The sequence below is a fragment of the Saccoglossus kowalevskii genome, chromosome 12 (assembly GCF_978046115.1).
Source record: "Saccoglossus kowalevskii chromosome 12, keSacKowa6.1, whole genome shotgun sequence".
Lineage (NCBI taxonomy): Eukaryota > Metazoa > Hemichordata > Enteropneusta > Harrimaniidae > Saccoglossus > Saccoglossus kowalevskii.
In genome coordinates this window covers 26,333,685-26,355,832 of record NC_140652.1, presented here as the reverse complement: position 1 = coordinate 26,355,832, position 22,148 = coordinate 26,333,685, and the positions used below count along the sequence as shown (strand labels likewise).

The 22,148-nt window shown below is 38.2% G+C and overlaps 1 long non-coding RNA gene across 1 annotated transcript; it reads left to right on the top strand.

The window, feature by feature from the left end:
* The first annotated feature begins 8,092 nt into the window (after positions 1 to 8,092).
* LOC146735670 (uncharacterized) lies at positions 8,093 to 9,652 on the top strand. The gene is made up of 2 exons (XR_014931248.1): positions 8,093 to 8,346; positions 9,498 to 9,652. It is a non-coding gene; the product is annotated as an uncharacterized LOC146735670 (long non-coding RNA).
* The last annotated feature ends 12,496 nt before the right edge of the window (positions 9,653 to 22,148 follow it).

Below are 22,148 nucleotides of genomic sequence, written 5' to 3'. Positions count from 1 at the left end.
TATTTATTACAGTGTCGCAGTTTTTACTATGAAATACAACGGTGCTACTTTTGTTAATATATATATATATTTTCTTATACACAAGGCCAACAATAGTATTTTCAGTATCCATGCACCACAATCATTAATATCATATGTATTAAATAATGCACGAACATTTTGGCTATTAGCTAATTTCCCAAATTACGCACGTATACATGATTGTTTTCTTTTAAAGTCGTCACATGTGTTACAATGTTTCCATCGTCTTTCACACCTTGAGGGCGGGTGTCGATACTGGCGATGCGACTGTCGAACTCTGTGTCCTTTACTGCGTAAATATCTACTTGACTTGTTATTGAAAAAAAACTTAATGCTGCCTACTCCGTAAGCTCTGTCTGAATGTCAATGTCGATCGGTCATGATTCTCTAACTTACATTTCATTATTAATAACTACAACTGGAATAACAGTATCATTACCGATGTGATAAAAACTGGGAAGAGGATGATAACGTGTACACAATAGTATGTGCGTGTGTGTGTGCGTGTTATAACTCGACGGGAAAAATAGGTACAGACTTCAAACTTAGCTGTCACCAGCCCGATACGAAAACGTTTTTGGGACAAAAGGTCATAGTAACAGCATGTTTGGTCGGTATTTGGCTACGCAGAGTAACTGCTAAGAACTTCTAACTATGACAAGTAACCTGTAGAATGCTGTGTGGGTAATATTTTTATATTGATTTTTGTTGCATTTGCAGCAAATAGTTACCAAACAATGAGAAATCTATAGGATTGGATATACCTCTCAGCTGGCTTCACATGCATAGTTCAAGACAGCCTAACCGGTGCTTATACCAGGATTTAGTTGCAGCACTGTGGTCTGTGGTTACAGCTTCATTTTCCGAGTAATCACAAGAAATTGACATTACAATAGAAAATAAAAGACTGGCACTCCCATACAATTAATAGCAAGTGAAATTCCTGGAATTGAAACATAGATTTTGAAGTCACTGTTGTAGGCATTGAATAACTTCAAGTTGGCATAAAGACGAGGTAGTTTATTTAATCAGTGCTGAACTAGAGGTTGAAATTATAATTAAGTTCGTTGTCATATAATTTGTTTATTTAAATTTCTCCTGAATTCAAATAGAATACACTGGTGAAAGGATGTTTTTGAGGTGTGGTTACATTGTGTATGGAGTGGTAGGGTTGGGTGTCATATAATTTTTTCATTTTCAACTCTCATGAAATCACACAGAATTTCACTTAATTTATTTTCGATGAAAAGTTTTCAAGCATACGGTGTGAATCAAATTTTCACTGTGCTGTGTCAAGTCTCAATAGAGTATGAGGGAAATGGCATTTTCACTGGAATTTATTTTAGCGGAAAAATGTTCACAGTGAAAGGAAGTATTCCACATTATTACATATATACTGCAGTTTATTTTGATTCGTCCCTGAAATCAAAATCGGTACTTCCACACCCCATATGCAAATGAGATCTGAGAGCGAATAAAGTAGTCCGTTCAAGAGTAGCGTTTTTCGAAACATAGCAGAAATAAACAATATTTAGAAGTACGATACTTTACGTTTGGGTACATGAATATATTTGCCGAGTGAAATGAAATTTGAACAACAGTAATGGTACTTCTAAGCAGTAACTTATTTTGACTAAAACTAATTTGCATATCACCCATGCAATGATGTTTTTGGTATTTTCACGGTCAATATGCAAATGAACATGGTATTGGCGATTCGCTCCACTTGGATTGCCCTTAAAATCACTTTAATTTTGTGTATCTGTGTGTGTGTGTGATTTCTAGTGTTTTCACGTATTAATTCTTCTGTGATTTGTTTGGCTTGGCCGATTTCGCTCAAACTTAGCAGGTAGGTCACACCTTCACCCTAGTTATCAGGAAATGTATCTCCTACAAATTTTGGATACAACACCTCAGACATAGCTCATTTTGCTCAGCTTGAGTGTGGGCACAAAGTCACTATTGGTAAAATCTGAAAACAAATTCTGACCATCGTTTCCATGGAAACAGCCAACAACTGAATTCTGTAATACCTTCACGCCAAATGTATCACACCCTACATTTCTATGATTAAAAAGCATGGACGTAGCTCATTCTAATCCGCTTGAGTGTGGGCAACAATTTACTGAGATTTTTTTTGGCTTGGCTAATTTTGTTTATAATTGACAGGCAGGTCGTACCGTCACTAATTGGCAAAACAATCCTGGTCCAAAGCTACCATGGCAACAGCCAAAAACTGTTTTTTGAATACTTTCGACCCCAAATTTATTACCTCCCACTAGTCTTGTATTCATGCATTTTATGTTGGCTACGTTGCACACCGGTAAGAGATCACCGACGCCGACATTGTTACACTGTATCAACGTAATCCCGACGCAACTTTGAACTTTGAATGAACTGTAAATGCTGCCTGCAATCTAGAAAATACTATCGGTTGGAAATAATAAATTTAAGGGATTGTTCACAGTTACTCTGGCCTGGGGGGGGGGGGGTCGGCAGATTCCATTTTGTCAGCTGTAAATCTCAGTTGGCCCACCCCTATCAACAAAAAAAAGTGGGCGACCCCCTAACATTATATTTTAAAACATGCTGACCCCCCCCCCGAAAAACAAAGAAACATTAACAGTTTTGGCTCTGACATGATTACAAAATGTATGATGTGCATTGAAAATATCGTGGTTTGCCGTAATTTTTAGTGTTTGCATTTAATAGACCAGTCACCTTAGGAGGGGAGGGGAAGCATAAAGCCAAAAAACGACTACAGAAAAGGCTGCAGGAAGTAGGGAAATCTATGCTGCTAAAGATAGTAAATAAAAACAAAGCTGTGGAGTACTCACTTGATAAACGCCCTTATAAGATAGGAAAAGAGGATTTGAATCTAGGCGGTTTGAAAACTAATTTGGATTTAATATATCTTTCATATCTTATAGACCAGGAAAGCTTTACACCTGAAGCACAGTCTGTGCTTATGAAAACAAAGGATTTTTGTATAAATTTGTGTTGGATTTTGGTATTTTACAGAGCAAAATATGCATATTTAAAAGTTAAAAAAACAAAAAAAACTATTTATTTATATACATGAATCCATTTAACTTTTTTGATTTGCTGAACAAAAACTGTCACTGCTCTTTGTACTAATTGCTGTGTTTTTCCGTCTCCAGCTACAATTGGATAAATCCAGTAAATATCTTATACAATGGTGACTTCAGACTTTAAATAAAATAATCTGATATCACATGGACTTGGGATGTGTTCAAAACTTAACTGTATAATTGCATGGGGCTCTGCCGCATTGCATAATCTGTTAGTTATTTGTCAACTTCAACCCCAAAATATTTAGCCTATAACATTTTTTGCATCAACAAATTTATAGGCAATATGGGTAATAGTTATTATTAAGAACACATTTGTACGATTAACTTTTTAATCTATTGTTCTGAAATAAAATTTAAAAAAATATATGCATAAGCGCGTGTGTGAATTGTGGAAAACAGGGTGACCCCCCCCCCATTCGCAAAATCAAAAACAGGGTAACCTCCCTACTGATCCACCCCCAGGCCGAAGTAACTGACCAATCCCTAACAACAGCATACGTCCTAGCAATAAAATAAAATGACTTCTAAGGACTGAATGTTTTTTTGCGAACTTTGTATACGGTGCCCGGTTTTAGTTATAAACCGACGTTAGCTTCACGTTCATGTCCTACCATGGCAACAGCCGAAAACATATTGCTAGTTTTTTTTTAGTGGAGTGGATCGCCAACCGGCTTGTTTTCATTGGCAAAATCGTTCAGCAACATGTTTGGCATATTAGGTGTACATCACATGGACTACTACGATTGAGAGAACTTTATGTATGTTGAATGAGTTTTATAAACCCCGAAGGGCTCTTGGAAGATCCACCCGCAGTAAAATTAGTGATTGCCATGGAGGCGCAACCATCAACATCAAACTCCCAGGAGGTTTCTGCTGGCGAAGTTACCCAGTTCCAAATAAAGATCACCAACGCTAAATAAGCAACATTTTAACCGGTAATCAAGATTAATTCAATCCACGGCTAACAAGCAACATCACAAGTGAAGTTGTAGCGTGAAGCTCAGCGACTACTGCTGACAACGTAAGTCATGCTTGCGTGCCTTCACCATTGTATTCAAACGAATCACGTGGTGTGCCGTTCTCTTTCAAACCCGGGATTCGATCAATAGGGGAGTTTCAGTAAAAAAACACATTGCAAATCATGCACATTCAACATTTTCAAACCAGTATACTAAAACAGAAATGCTCAGCGATGCAAAAGAAGGATATATGTTACTTTTCATTATACACATCTCTGTTGATACAATCCCTCACATATTCTATTCCCAGTTATACCTGCGTAAATGGATTAGCCTCTTTTGATGTTGACATTCAGACTAAAATCACGTGACAGGCTGTTAAAATTGGCTGTTGCATACACTTTCGCCGGTCTGGAAAATGTGTTTAGTTAGCTCTCATTCAAGTAACAATGCAGATTTCCCAGTGGGAGTGAAACTATTCGACTCTGCCATTAAAAAATAGGGGTGTTTTGAGCAAAAAACGAATAACCCTGGAGTGCACACAACACACTGAATTTCGGAACAAATCTTGCATTATTTACAGCAGCACAATACCACAGAAATATCAGACGAAACATGGAAACACTATATATATGTATTTCGGCCTGAACCCTCTCTATTGCAATTCCAGGAATTACCCCCCATATGTGCAACCATTTTCCACCTTGGTACCACCCAAGCCTGAAAACAAAATCTTAATACCACGCTGAAGCGTTTGGTAATAACCCACATGTCATTTTTAAGAACGAAAGGTTTAAGGTTATGTGTATGCATGTTCATAATATAAATACCGGAGAAAGATCGTCATTGTTTTCAAAACTTTGCACACATGTTTCTTTGCAATCCCAGTACTTCAAGATCATGTATATGTGTAAGATATCGCATGACTACCGAGGCGATATTCATAAGGCGTCGGTCGATATTATGGATATCGTCTAGGTAGGAATACTCAGTCCCTCTATGATAGAGGGACTGTGGAATACTATACTATAGATACCATTGAATAATTATGACGTCACGAATAAATTAGCATACATTATTGTCTAGTTCATTTGTTTTAATGACAACGTCGCGAACGAAGAACGTGACATCCGGTATGACATCATTTTTGAGTGATTACGACGTCGTGAATTAATTATGACGTCACGCCCGCCATGAAATTTATGATTGAACGGTAGAGAGCGCTCACACATGTACACGCTCATACATACACTCTGCCCACGTTAATAAATACGCGGCGTTTATATAGTAACAAAGTTTATTATCTTATAGTCGTAAAATTGATGAAATGCTTACATGGACTATGAATTTATAGCGTGGTTAAGTATTTTTAACGCCACGAAATACGAGAAACATAGAAAAGAAAAGCCAATAAAATAATAAACAGCAATAAACAAAACAAAAAAACATTATTTTTTATTTATTTCTTGCTAATCCTAAAGTAGTCTGTACACTTTTTTTATTCAGTCACTCTTTGCACACTTTTATCTAATCAAAATATATGTCGTAAATAAAAAAGAGAAAATAATATAAATTGACAGTTATTTACATAGAGTATAAGTTATGTGTTTGTTCTTATTTATCTTGCATAAAGAGGTAGATTGAATCCAGTGAAATTTTCGATATATCTGTTCACATAAACGTTGTTTAAATGTCTATCATGCAAGAAAGAGTCAACTACAGAGTGCATGGTTTTCCTTCGGCATCTGGGCAGCAAGTAATACAGGACGTATTAACCACACACTGTAGAGAATGGTGTTTGAAGTATGCGATGATCGTATGTCCACGTACAAACGTTTCTGTCGAGAAATATCTTAAATTCCACGTAATGGGACGGACGGACTACCGTACGAGTCAAAATATTTCGACACTCTCGTCTCAGGTAGTTAGTCTCCAGCGTAAACGCCGAAGAACGCATTTCTCCGTCGTGTACGGATTAGTCAACAGAATACGATCCAGTTGTTGTGTGTCCGTCACAGCTAGAAATCGGTCAATACGTTTCTGTCTTTGTCAATCTCGATAACGTTGTCGTATACAATATAAATCAAAATGGATACAGTCTCCCTCATCTGTCAATGCCTGTCTAAACTGATTAATCTCATGAACGTCGGGAGTGAGGTCAAATGCGAAGATTGTGTACCCTTCGGGATATTCGTCGAGAGTGATGCCGTTGCTTTGGTCACGAAACACGGTGTAATAGGCCATGATGCAACTTCTACCACCACCTGCTGCGGAGTCCAACTTAAAAGGTTTGCGGGTACTTGCTCGCCTCTATCATTGACTGACGAGTGTCGTCGGTGATGAATACTTTGCATGCGGGATTTGCGGTTTGTGTAGCATTATCCTACCGGGCGGGCGGAACATTACAACCTCCAGCGCCAGGGGTACGGTTGAACTGGCCAAGCACAAGTATTTTTTTTCATTGGTGTAATTTCAGTCTGATTGCCACGCCGGTGTATTCGCCCGCTCATGTCGACCGTCTTACTCTGGGTCTTACTGCGTGACGTATACGCGTATCGACGTTTGAGTCGCATGTTAGCGTCATCATCGTTGTCATTCAGGTTTGCAACATTCATTTTTCTAGCGGTATCCTTAAATATCGATCTGAATTGATTTGGTGTCTCTTCGTAATTCTATAGCGTTCCGATCATAGCTCTGTAGGAATAGGTGGATCCGAAATTTTCTTTCCATTCAAGTACACGTCAGTTTGAATGATAGGCATGATAAACAACAAGTTCACGGACCTTATAGCGGGTTTATCTCGTAATTTCCTTTTTCGACACTTGTCTGTGTCGGAGGGATAGTGAAGAGATCGAGTTCCGTCTTTGCGCATTCGCAGGAGTGTTCCTGTACAAAAGGCATGATGTTAGTCGAATATATCCCGAGATCTTCTCATCTTAGCCTTGGAAGAAGTGACGCGCGTCTCGTCGTTGTCTTCTTATCGGAAACATAAATCCTAAAATTTGTATGCTAGAGCTAGACTTCACATGCGGATTCTGGTAGTGATTTCTTTAGCCAATCACAATTACTGTAGTTAATTCGGACCAATCATGTCCAAGGCTACTGATAGTTACTGACCAATCCCACATGGGATTAATTTTCGCGCTTTTTACCGAAGGTCAAATATAAGTCTATTTAAAAACAAAGCAAATGTATGTTTTTCAGTAGTCTTTGTTCCCGTCATCAATAAACGTTGCTGCTCTGTTCTACGTAATTGGTTGTGTCTTTGCTTAGTCGTCTGTTGCCGAACCGTCCCCTAAAATACAGTTTTTCTCGTACGCTGCACTTCTTCCCTTTTTAATGACGCGTCCACGACCCGATAGAATAAATTGCTCTTTTGATGTTTTGACGTTTTCCTTGCACAAAATCACCTAGAATATCCAAACTAGCATCGAGCGCTGTTTTTATGGCAGCTTTCAAACCGAACTTGGCAACCCTGAAACATACTTCCGATTCCATATCCGCGTTGCAGTTTCCTTCTAGGAAATACAGGTCCTCGTCCAATCTGATTCATGTAGTAATTTCTATAAACCCCTACGTGTGGAGTTGTACCACGAATTTGAGTAATGGATGTCGACCAACGCTACTTCCCAATTGCCATCTAACGAAAATGTTCTCGGTAGTTTGACAGCGTATTTCGTCAACGTGTTGTCCGGGAAACATCGAGCGAGGAAGAAGAATCCAGCCCCGACATGATGGTCTGTGAAATGAATCGGTTCGCCGTGTGAGTGAGTGGTGTGAGTGAGTGAAGCGTATTTATAAACGTTGCAAGTCTGTGATCCAAGAATTACACAACTCGTCATACCCACGTCACTTAACGAAATATTTAATCGCACTAACACATAAACAATCGCACCCCTCTTTTGCAAACAATTTCAGCTGTGACAATTCTAGGGACTACAATACGTCTAGCCGTCTCTTTGTTGGTAATCTCTATTGTGTCACATGTCTCATGTCTCCTTTTTTTATTGAGATTAGCGTCCGTACGCTCTGAATGCGAGCATGAGGGTAGTCTCTTTTCTACCTCCATGATGCGAGTGAATATAGTTACGATTTCATGGGTTTGTTACGTTGCCAATTTGACAATAATGAAGTCTAACATCAAGGAAGCTGGTTGTCATATACATAAATATGCTATGTTTACTATTATGGCGACAGTTGTTGTACTATCATATATTTCATTTCTGCAATCAGTTCGTATTGAAACAAACGCCGAGCCGAAACCACTAATGGTAAGTAGACGTTATTTATTATAAAGTACTGCATTATGCATACTAGGCAAAACGTTCGATTGATTACATTGTTCTATGACAAGTATATTAAAGTTAGAGTACTATGATCACCATTCACCGATACGTGTTTTCAAATCCAAAAACTGTCAGCATAATTTACATTCATTGTCTGTATTGCATAATGGCTTCGTCTCTAAGACAGACCGGAAACGGAAACGAGACAAAAACAAAAGATTTTTCAAGTTAGCGTGGGGGAAATAACGTTGCTAAGTATTATCGTCAGGGAAAGCTATATAGTCTGTGATTGGTTGCTGGCAGTGTTTGGGGGATTTTGACCAGTTTGTGACGTAGGCTTGTCTTAGAGAATATAGAACCAACAGTAACTATATAATACACTTGTTTGGTAACGTGGTTAGCTTACAGGTTCCTGCTACTTTTCTGCTTTTTTGTCGCCTAGGGTTGGGGTAGTTTGGTCACAGTCCCCTATTCCCGGTCTGGAAACGGTCATTGTATTAGGTGTGAATTGGCCTCCTTCCCTGGCAAAGGCGCATTGCGGGTATGAGCAAAGCATTGTCACGTGATCAGTACGCAGCCGGCCACTATTTTTGACATCGTCAGTGTTATGTATTTTTTTTATAACTTAGTTGTTTATTCCAGAATTCGTGTTTTTCCCACATAATTTTTTATTCAGAATATCTGTATAAGGTCATATTTTAGCCGGCGAGTAGTTCTTTAATTTATCTATTTTACCAGCAGCAACACATTTTCACAACAAATTTTCATACCTTTACCCAGATATTTGTCGTTTTTGATTTTGGGGATGATTGAAATGAACTCTATTTTATTTACCATACTTCTCGGCGCGAAACCAATATTTGTCTTCGATTTTGACATTTTATGATCGAAACATATCGTTAAAAATTGGTGGGCTGATTTGTTATTTGTCACACCGCATTTTATTAATGTTAAATTGAGCGACTTTTGTGGGTGCTTTTTAGATCGTCAATGCAAATGGCGACGTTTTGAACCCCCTATTCCAGAATCCTAGATCCGCCCCTGCCAAATTCAGGAGCTTGGTACTTGCCTTCAATACAGGTCTAATAATAGACATCTCTGGTAGCATGCTTATCTTATAAGTCTTTTCTCTTCAGCTCGTCTGCTACCACGGAGTGGGGATCATTTGGTGAAAGTATATCACCACAACTGAGGCAGTGCAGGGAAGAAAAATATACCAGTAACGAATACAATAAATCAAAACACAATATATAAGGTTTCCTTCCATTTAATAAACAAGTAACCTGTAGAATGATGTGTGGGTAATATTTTTATATTGATTTTTGTTGCATTAGCAGCAAACAATGAGAAATCTATAGGATTGGATATACCTCTCAGCTGGCTTCACGTGAATATTTCAAGGACTGCCTAACCGGTGTTTACCCCAGGTTTTACCTGGACAGTCTGATTACAGCTTCATGTTCCGAGTATTCGCAAATAATTGACATTACAATAGAAAATAAAATACTGACACTTCCATGCAATTAATAGCAAGTGAAATTCCTGGGGTTGAAACATAGATTTTGAAGTCACTGATGTAGGCATTGAATAACTTCAAGTTGCCATAAAGACGAGGTAGTTTATTTAATCAGTGCTGAACTAGAGACTGAAATTATAATTAAGTTCGTTGTCAAATAGAATACACTGGTGAAAGAATGTTTTGGGGGTGTAGTTTACATTGTGTATGGAGTGGTAGGGTTGGGGTTCATTTCCAACTCTCATTAAGTCGCATAGAATATCACTTAATTTATTTTCGATGAAAAGTTTTCAAGCATTACGTGTGAATCCAATTTTCACTGTGCTGTGTCAAGTCTTAATATCAATAGAGTATGAGGGAAATTTTCACTGGAATTTATTTTAGCGGGAAAATGTTTACATTGAAAATGTATTCCACATTATTAAATATGTACTGCAGTTTATTTTGATTCGTCCCTGAAATCAAAATCGGTATTACCCCATTTATTACCCCATATGCAAATGATGTCTGGGAGCAAACAAAGTAGTCTCTTCAAGAATAGCGTCTTTCGAAACATAGCAGAAATAAACAATATTTAGAAGTATGATATTTTTCCCTTGGGTACATGAATATACTTGCCGAGTGAAATGAAATTTGAACAACAGTAATAGAACTTCTAGGCAGTCACTTATTTTGACTAAAACTAATTTGCATGTCACCAATGCATTAATGTTTTTGGTATTTTCACGGTCAATATGCAAATGAACATGGCATTGCGATCCGCTTCACTACGATTGCACTTAAAATCACTTGGGTGTGTCTGTGTGAGATTTCCAGTGTTTTCACGTATAAATTCTTCTGTGTTTTTTTGGCTTGGCCGATTTCGCTCAAACTTAGCAGGTAGGTCACACCTTCACCCTAGTTATTAGGAAAAATCTGTAAAAAAAATTCGCCCACCTTTGCTATAGCAACAGCCAAAAAAAACTGATTTTTGGATAGCTTCGCGCTAAATGCATCTCCTGCTACAAATATAGGATACAACACCTCAGACATAGCTCATTCTACTCAGCTTGAGTGTGGGCACAAAGTTACTATTTGTAAAATCTGAAGAAAAAAAATTCTGACCACCGTTTCCATGGCAACAACCAAATGAATACCTAAACGCCAAATGTATCACACCCTACATTTCTATGATTAAAAAGCACGGTCGTAGCTCATTCTACTCATCTTGGGTGTGGGCAACAATTTACTGTTTATGTCTATCTTCATTACCAAGAAAATTGACCCCAACGTTGAGGTAACTTTTCACCAGCAACGGCTTTTAACGCCTCTGAGATTTTTTTGGTTTGGCTAATTTTGTTCATACTTGACAGGCAGGTCGTACCATCACTAATTGGAAAAACAATCCTGGTCCAAAGCTACCACGGCAACTGCCAAAAACTGTTTTTTGAATACTTTCGCCCCAGATTTATTACCTCCTACCAGTCTTGTAAGAGCAGTGTTCAAATGATCATGCCTTTTATTTTGGCTACGTTGCGCACTGGTAAGAGATCATCGACGCCGACATTACATATCTCAACACAACTTTGAACGTTGAATGAAATGCAAATGCTGTCTCCAATCTAGAAAATACTATTGCAAACGGTTGGAAATAATAATAATAAAGTGACTTCTAAAAACTGAACTTCGTATAGGTGCCCGATTTTAGTTATAAACCGATGTTAGCTTCAACAGTCGATAACATATATTGTATTGCTTGTTTTCATTGGCAACAAAACTATTTTTATTTTGTAAACAAATTTTCGTCTGCTAATTTTATCCAGTTCAAATCGTTCAGCAACATTTTTGACATATTAGGTGTACATCACATGGAATACTACGATTGAGAAAACTTTATGTATGTTGACTCAGTTTTATAAATCCTGAAGGGCTCTTGAAAGACCCACCCGCAGTAAAATTAACGATTACCATTGAGGCGCGATCATCGAACATCAAAGTACTAGTATCAGGAGGTTTCTGCTGGCGACGTTGCGACGTTACCCAGTTCCAAACAAAGATTACCAACGCCAAATGAGCAACATTTTAACTGGTAATCGGGATTTGTTCAATCCACGGCTAACAAGCAACATCACAAGTGAAGTTGTAGCGTGCAGCTCAGTGACGACCGCTGATGACGTAAGTCATCCAGTCAGTGGAGTACCTCAGTAGTACGGCATGTTTGCCTCCACCATTGTATTCAAACGAATCACGTGGTGTGCCGTTCTTCTTCAAACCCGGGATTCGATCAATAGAGGAGTTTCAGTAAAAACACATCGCAAATCCTGCAAGTTCAACATTTTCAAACCAGTATACTAAAATAGCTATGCAAAAGAAGGATAGATATTACTTTTCACTATTCACATCTCTGTTGATACTATCCCTGAAATATTCTACTCCCAATTACTCCTGCGTAAAATGGACTCGCCTCTTTTCATCTTGACATTCAGAGTAAAATCATGTGACAGGCTGTTAAAATTGGCTGTTGCATACTCTTTCTCCGGTCTGGAAAATGTGTTTAATTAGCTCTCAATGCAGATTTCCCAGTGGTCGTGAAACATTTCGACTCTGCCATTAAAAAACAGGGGTGTTTTCAGCAAAAAGCGAATCACCCTGGAATGCACACAACACACTGAATTTCGGAACAAATCGTGCAATATTTACAGCAGCAGAATACCACAGAAATATCAGACGAAACATGAAAACACTATATATTGGAGTTCAGCCTGAACCCTCTATTGCAAATCCAGGAATTAACCCCATATGTGCATCCATTTTCCACCTTGGTATCACCCACCCCTAAAAACAAACTCTTAATACCACGCTGTAGCGTTTGGTAATAAAAATATTACTCACACAACATTCTACAGGGTACTTGTTATTAATTAGAGGTTGTCTGACCCTTGTATAATGTAATATATTGTGACATAAATTGTAAGTGAAAACTACAGAGCCCTAGCTGTGTGAATAAAAAAACACAGATGTTGCAACAACCCATTGCACATGTTTATTTTTAGACTCCTGATACAGTCACTGGATTGTGTTGTCAGCAGAATTTGAGATATGTATCATAATGATATGTCTCAGACAGTGGCATGGTGTTTGTGAAATACCTTGGAATGAGCTTAGCTTAGTGTTGTTGGCAATGAACATAAATATGACATCATTGGCCCGAGTCTCCTACTTTAAATTGGTAGAGTTTGGATAAAAAAGTGGTTTATATAAATATATAGTGTTTTCATGTTTCGTCTGATATTTCTGTGGTATTCTGCTGCTGTAACTAATGCAAGATTTGTTCTGAAATTCAGTGTATTGTGTGCACTCAAGGGTTATTCGTTTTTTGCTGAAAACACCCCTATTTTTTAATGGCAGATTCGAACTAGGTTCACTCCCACTGGGAAATATGCATTGTCGCTTGAATGAGAGCTAATTAAACACATTTTCCAGACCAGCGAAAGAGTATATAACAGCCAATTGTAACGGCCTATCACGTGATTTTACTCAGAATGTCAACATGGAAAGAGGCTATTCCATTTTACACTGGAATAATTGGGAGTAGAATATGTGAGGGATTGTATAAACAGAGATGTGTACACTGAAAAGTAACATATATCCTTCTTCTGCATCGCTGAGCATTTCTTTTTTAGTATACTGGTTTAAAAATGCTAAATTTGCATGATTTGCGATGGTTTTTTTTATTGAAACGCCCCTATTAGTTGAATCCCGGGTTCGAAGGAGAATGTAACAGCACACCACGTGGTTCGTTTGAATACAATGGTGAAGGGTTGGCGCGATAGGGCACCGTCCGATCTTGATGGAATGTTTCTTATCAGTCATATGTAGTTTAAATTAAGTTAAAAGTTTCCTCCACAGAATTGTGCATTGGCAAACATGCCGTCACAACTGCGGTACTCCACTGACGGAATGACTTTCGTCTACAGCGGTCGTTGATGAGCTGCACGCTACAACTTCGCTTGTGATGTTGCTTGTGGATTAAATGAATCTTGATTTCCGGTAAAAATGTCGCTCATTTGGCGTTGGTAATCTTTATTTGGAACTGGGTAACGCCGCAACGTCGCCAGCAGAAACCTCCTGGTACTTTGATGTTGATGGTCTATGATAAAGCTCAGTCAACATACATCAAGTTCTCTCAATCGTAGTATTCCATGTGGTGTACAGCTAATATGCCAAAAACGTTGCTGAACGATATCTTACCAGTAGCCAAAATAAAAGGCATGATCATTTGAACACTGCTATTACAAGACTGGTAGGAGGTAATAAATTCGGGGCGAAAGTATTCAAAAAACAGATTTTGGCTGTTGTGATGGTAGTGGTGGGTCAGGATTGTTTATCCAATTAGTGATGGTACGACCTACCTGTCAAGTATGAACAAAATCAGCCAAGCCATACCTGGTGAAAAGTTACTCTAAATTTGGGGTGAACTTTCTCATTGATGAAAAAAGATATCAAAAATTCAAATAGTAACTTTGTGCCCACACTCAAGCAGAGTACAATGAGCTATGTCTGAGGTGTTGTATCCTAAATTTGTAGTAGATACATTTAGCTCGAAGCTATCCAAAAATCATTTTTTACTGTTGCTATGGCAACGGTGGACCAACATTTTTTTGCAGATTTTTCCTAATAACTAGGGTGAAGGTGTGACCTACCTGCCATGTTTGAGTGAAATTGACCAAGCCAAAAAATCACAGAGCTAATGCGTGAAAACACTGGAAATCACACACACAAATGATTTGAGGGGCAATCTTAGTGGAGCGGATCGCCAATACCATGTTCATTAGCATATTGACCGTGAAAATACCGAAAACATTATTGCATGGGTGATATGAAAATTAGTTTTAGTCAAAATAAGTGACTGCCTAGAAGTACCATTACTGTTGTTCAAATTTCATTTCACTCGGCAAGTATATTCATGTACCCCAATGGTAAAATATCGCACTTCTAAATATTGTTTATTCCTGCTATGTTTCGAAAACGCTACTCTTGAAAGGACTACTTTGTTTGCATATGGGGTGTGGAAATACCGATTTCATAGACGAATCAAAATAAACTGCAGTACATATGTAATCATGTGGTATACTTCATTTTTACTGAAAACATTTTTCCCCTGAAATAAATTCCAGTGAAAATGCCATTTACCTCATACTCTATTGAGACACAGCACAGGGAAAATCGGATTCACATGTTATGCTTGAAAAGTTTCAGCGAAAATAAATTAAGTGAAATTCTATGTGACTTCATAAATTATATGACACCCGACCCTACCACTCCATACACAATGTAAACTATACCCCCAAAAACATCCTTTCACTCACGCTTACTACCGTGTTTCACCAGTGCATTCTATTTGACTTCAGAAGAAATTGAAATAAACAAATTATATGACAACGAACTTATTTATAATTTCAGCCTCTAGTTCAGCACTGATTAAATAAATTACCTCGTCTTTATTCCTCAGCTCCTGAGAGCGAGGTTATTTGTAGTTATGTTGGCGATCGCCGCTGTGTCTGCGGAAGTACTATGGGAGATTGCATGATGGGAGTGAAAGGTCTTTTGATCAATAAAATAATTTTAGAAAAGTGAAATAAAGGTTGGTTGAAAATATTAAATTTCATGGAATCTGGATGAAATAAAAGAAATTGAACTGGTATGAAAATGAGGTAAATGTAGCCAGAATGCAAGGTCAGATTCCGGGGGTCAAAATACGTCACGATGCAACAATCATTGCGGCTGCAAAGTGTTAACAACTATGGATTCAGTAAACGACTTGATTTGCAGTTTGCGTGAATGGCCGGGAAAAAAATCATGCAAATTCAGTGCTTCAGTAACAGTATTTGCTGCTTTTTTGTGCAATGAAAATTAATACACGAAATGGTGCTAAAAGACATTTTCTTCTAGTAAACAAAACAACCCTGGGATGTTTATCTTGAGAAAATTGAGAAGACAGTCGTTCTTGTGAAACAATGGACTTACTTCTCCAGGGTATCAAGGGTATTTATGATTATTTGAAGTGGGAAACTGATGCTTTATGGAAGAGCAAAGTTAATTAACCCCGCACATTAGTGATTGGCCTAGGCTAGTTGAAGACGTTTATAGAGGGGTGACTTTCTAGAAGTATTCACCGTGAGTCCGTAATTTGTATTCGGGTTTTTATTACAACACATGTTACTGTCAGGAAGGTTTAATGTCTTGTTTGTATTTGCATAATGTAAAAAAGTGGTTTATTGTCAAAATATATACGGGTGCGTGTATGCGTAATGAAACTATACAAATTTCGCTCTATGCACACCCGTTTCATGTGTTAAAAGAACATTGCGATTTTCTCATGGAATTGTTAAATCTTGGTATCATTCCCAACTGTCACCAAACTACGTTTTGACGACTCGTGTGCAATTGCAAGAGTATATTTCAGGTATACTCGAATTGAATCTCAGCACTGTGCCTTTTATAAATGTTATGGTTCTGTTGCAGCAAATCTCCGAAATATTGGGGCAGCAAATTTGCAAACTCGCTAGCGAATTAGCTAACTGCTTGGGTTTTGTCTAAACAGTTGGCTTTCGAATCTCAGTTAACCCAAGCAGTTAGAGATGCTGAAATGTTCGAGTTACGGACATCGAGTTACGAAAATATTGAGTTACAGAAATGACCACACCCATATTTTTAAAACCACGCCCACTTTTTGTGAAACCACGCCCAAATTGTAACTTGATGTTCAATCAACAGTTAACAGAACTTCGAGTTACAGGCAACATATATTTTTGTTAAATGTTATAATTTGGGCGTGGTTTCAATAATATGGGCGTGGTCATTTCTGTAACTCGATGTCCGTAACTCGAACAATTCAGCATCTCAAGCAGTTAGCCAATTCGCAAATAGGCTATTCCAATACTTCTTTCGTTGCGTAAAACTAGCTTTCGCCAACGTTCCAGTGCTGTAGGTTCATTTTCCAGTCACAAAAGAGGTATTTGTGATCGCTAGATTGGTCGATAGATGTTTTAGCTGGTTACAATCATGAAAACTGCAGAACGGTTCTCCGCCATAAATTTGTAGGCGGGTGTCGAATCCTCGGTCTATGCGACTTCTCAGGACTGTAGGGGCCGAATGATCAACGGAAGGAGGCCAACCGACAGGACTGTACTCATGGCTAGTTTCATGGGTTAATATGCCACTCCTTTGCTTCAATTCCAACTATATCTCTGGAAATATCACTTGCCGTTTATCATCAATATTTGGATATCCCTCAATGTCTCGATTGCGTGTCTGGTAATTCTAACTAACTACTATTTCACAAAATTTTACCAGCCTTGCTTCCACCAGTCATGTAAGTCAACTCCCATATTGTCCTTCACAGTGAAGGGTAATTACTCTGAACATGAAGCTATAACCACAGACCGTCTAGGTGCTGTAATTAAACCCTTCTATAAGCGCCGGTTAGACAGGCTTGAACTATGCATGTGAAGCCAGCCGAGAGGTATATTCAATCCTATAGATTTCTCATTGTTTGGTAACTATTTGCTGCAAATGCAACAAAAATCAATATAAAAATATTACCCACACAGCATTCTACAGGTTACTTGTTTTGTTGTAAGTTTGGTAATTGCTCAATTTAAACAACTGGATGTGATTGGGCGTTCTCATATGGGCACTTCCAGGTGAAGAAGGCGTAGAATGGTGTTCTCATTCCGTCCAAATACAGGCGCGCTCACCAACCTGCTCTGGAACATCTAAAACTTATTAGTGTACTCGCTGTCTATTTATGGAACATCCACACTTGCACGTATATTTGTACAAAGACTTAGTGTGTTTAGTCTTTTGAGGGACTATCGTTTTTATTCCCTGCATGGAAACAATGATTTAAACCTTTCGTGAGTGAGTAGTCTTGTGTGATTATCATTTTTATTCCCTGCAATAAATTAATTTCTGAATCACAGCCTTCGAGTTCACTTGTATAGCATACGTATTATTTGGGTGGTCACTGGGATACCAACGTTGTTTTCTATATTGGTCCAAATCCCTTTTCCGGGCTTGCCAGTTTGGAACGGTCAAGATTTCCGATCTCCGGGTGCATTTATCACGTTCACAATGATTACATCGTAGAATGACTCCCTTGTGCAGACTTTAGTTAAAATGGCTACATTTTGATACAAACATGTAGCATTCCACTGTTCAGTAGTTCATTGTTTTGGAAGGTCCAATTCCCATGCGTGGATTCTGATTGCCGCATGAACTTCCAGATATTCAGGGGTGACTCACAATGTACAAAGTGTTACAAGAGATTGTTATATAGGCCAGTTCATACAAATATTATACTTGTACGAAACAAAATCTCTTGAGTTTGCTAGACCACCTGAATCCGCTTGCAGAGCCATTGCCCCGGCGCAACACTTGTGTCATGATTTATATTTTCAGGTATTTAGGTGAGGCCGCTTTTAGCAGTTATAGCGACGTTCACTGATGACCCCCGGATAATCCTCACCTGCTCACAATTTGTCATGATCATGTTCATTTGCATGTTAGTGAGATTAATAAGGAGACAACTGGCGGATATAATTGTCGACAATGGAATGTTGGTTAAGACAACGTGGCGCCTATAAGAGTTATGTCCCGAAATCGGGGGCAATTAATCAGAGAATTATGGCGTGTTAAATACTTTGTGTGATTGGCTACATGCGAATTGAATGTATGGAAACTACGCCTTACGCTCTTAAACTCCTCTGTAATTGGCTAAGGGTTGAGAAGTGAATAAATTTGATCTCAGTTATTTTTGGCAAGCTCACCACGAGAAAAGAGTCTCGAGAAAGAGGCGGTTCCGACATGGCGCTGAGATGAGAAGTTGGAACGATTCGAGTCTCTGTATATCTTTGTTCAGTGATAGGTGGTGAATTCTCCGATCACTGGTACCTGACTACCAATCAACCCATTACTGCATCACCAGAGAAACCCCACTCCACAGGGATTTTTTTCATTATTGTGCTCCAGCTCTTGCTGACACGACTGGGACAAGACCTACGTATTTAGGCTGGACGATCATTTTGTATTAGAGCTGTTACAACTGCTGCAACATGTCATATTCCCGACCATCCTATCAAAACACTGAGTCCATCTTCCTATCGGTATTACATCCGCACACCTCAGCAGCTTTTAAGAGAAACTTTTATTTCTTTAGCAACCGGATTAAAAAAATTGCCTTAATCCTGCAGGCAAGGAGTTTCACCCCTCCCCATGCCCGAGTTTCATGCAACGCTATGTGTTTGTACTTTTGTCGCCGGCATCTTGGCTGCACATGGATGTCTCACAGAGGCGCTTTCCCTTCCCCTACATTTCACTGTTTTTTCTGCACAAGTGAGTTTGTAAAGACAAGTAACCTTTGAGCTTTATTAAGATTCAGGATTCTTAGCTCTAAGGCAATGAAAGCCAGTTTATTTTCAGCTTGTCTTGTTCAGCCAGTTCAGCTCATCATGTAGCAAGCTTCTGCATATGGACTTTAACATCATCTATCTCTTTTGTTTCCTTATTTTTACGCGTCACTGCTCATGCATTGTTTTCCCCATCACATACTATCACGCCGCTACCCCTTTCTTTCCCCTTACCTTTGGCCAGCTTCTACTAACCAGCCTGGCCATTGGTTTTCAACCTAACCCACATCTAAGGTCGGGTGGCACCATGCAGGGTCCTTCTTCCTTCATTTTGGATTATTGGTTTTAGATTTCAAATAACTGTTTAATGTTTGAATAAAGCCAACACACTAATTAGTAATGCAATATAATGTTTGAATAAAGCCAACACACTAATTAGTAATGCAATATAAACGGCAAAATGCCCTTTTGCGGGAGTTTTCAATTGCTGATATTGCTTGTTAGCACCCCCTGTCATCTGTCATTGCGTGCCAGCTTTTCGCTCGCTGGCCATGTTGGTTTCTGGTTATTTTTTTTTATCGTAAATAATTCATTTCCAACTCAAATAAAGCACCACTATTTATTAATTGGACGTGAACTGATCATTTTATTGTCTTCTATTCATATAATACAGGTGCGATGAAAATTGTATGCATATATGAGAACGTACGTGGGCATTATATGCAAATAAGATAAACGTGTGTGCAAATTATATGTATATAAAGAGACTGCGTGCAGATGATATGCATATAAATTTAACCAGCTTAGAGATTATATGAAATTCTGAATTGTTATGGTTCAAAAATCATTTTTGTTATAATGGAAACGTTTCGAATGTTGTACATTTATAAGACATAAATATTTCAATTATTAAAATAAAGTGGTTTCAACACGACCATCAAGCAAATTGCGCTAAAATGAGTCAAATATCAGTAAATCACAGATTACAAGATATTAACTGGGCCTTCTGTTTACTTTAACATAAATAGAAAATAAAGTATAGTGGCGAGACAGCCAAAAATCCTGAAAGAACAATGTATATAATATAATATTATATTATAAATCTTTAAGAGGTTGAACTTATGTGGGTCGAGACTGTAGGTAGTTTTTGTTTTCTTTTCAAAAGTATTCCTAAATTGTATATTCCTGGTATAAGTTGGAATGCTATTCCATAGATTTACCCCTGCATACTTATTGGTGAACTCTCCCGCTTGGTTTACTTTGGGGGATTTTAAGATAATTTTTTTGATTTTGCCTGGTGCGTAATGGTGAACAAATTGGGCGTAGTAATCTTGGAATAGGCATGGATACCTGCTATTAATAACACTGAACAAAATAATGGTGCTGAGGGTACATGTCTATCACTAAAAGTAATTATGATACGATCACGATGAATGAGGCTAATAAAACACCAATGCATGCCGATGAATACAATTGTAATACAGAAAGAGCTACACAACAATTTCAAGATGTTTACTGAACCTCGTGACAATAACAATTTTCCAGCCATGACGCCTTAACCTGACATACTGGAAGACTGGTGATAGAGCACATTAGCCATGCTGTTCATGCACTTCACATCAACTAGCAGAATGCTGAACATTTGCCACGAAACATAAACAATGGAAGGAGTAGATCAAACTAGAATTAGAATTCAGAAATAGTAGCTGTCAATGCATGATTCCGTCCCACTTTGCGAGTGAAAGTGGATATGAGCCATCTGTTATATTAGAGTGATCGACCACAGGAATGTGATTAACTTCATCTTACTTACTTATTTGGAGAGCTCGTAGAGTGGCACCACAAATACTGATTCTGCATATAGAATTGACTACAGCTACGGTAGCCATATGCTTGGACAAAATGTTAAAATGAGAACTAGACATAGTCATAGATAACTCGCACTCCAAGCATTAAAACTGCCTTTAATAACACTGCTAATAAAGCTACGAGATTCCACATATTTATTTTATTCATATCTATGGAGAAATTTCTAGAGAATGAGCAAATTGACAAGAGGACCATCGTTCTTATGGGAAACACAAGACAAATGGCGAGCTGAAAAATGAAACTGGAATAAATGACAATGAGATGGACTCGAACCGTACAAGATCCATGGTCTGCAGAGATCATTATAATACCAAAAGTGCAAAACATAGCATTCTCAGAAAAGAATCAATGACCTAAAGCAGGACAACTATGATCACTGCTTCAAAAAGAGAAGGAACGCAAGGAAATTGGACCCCACAATTAGACAGATTATTAAGTAGACGGGAGATTGCGATTTGTGGAAATGAGAATCTAAAAATGCTTTGTTAACAAATAATAACCAATCATAATAATCAGTTAATACTCAAACACAAACAGGGACAAGACTTCGGTCATTTATGCACGTTGCCGCAACTACAAGAAAAGCATGAGTGTGAAATCAGCAACAAGGAATCTGATATTGAAATGTGGTGTGTTCTTTTGACTGTGTGAAAAGCCGGAATAACAAATGATAACAGATCTACCAGATTAGCTGTGAGTGACAATTAACAGTTGACTGATAACTTCACTATGGGCGATACAAAACAAATCAGAGCATTCACATCAAACATGATGCTAAACATATCAAGTACCAAATTTACTGGCTTACATAATAGACAAGAATGATAAGCATTTGCAGATGGAAGCAGGTGTAGCACTTGTCGAACATGTTCTGGACAAGGCGGGCCATAGCATACCAACCATTACTGCAATCATGACAAAATTGTTTTAACGAGGAACAAAACTTGGAGATCAACGAAATTGTGTTGGTTGAAGCCAGAAATAGCGTGAAATGTAGTGCCACTTGGAAAGAT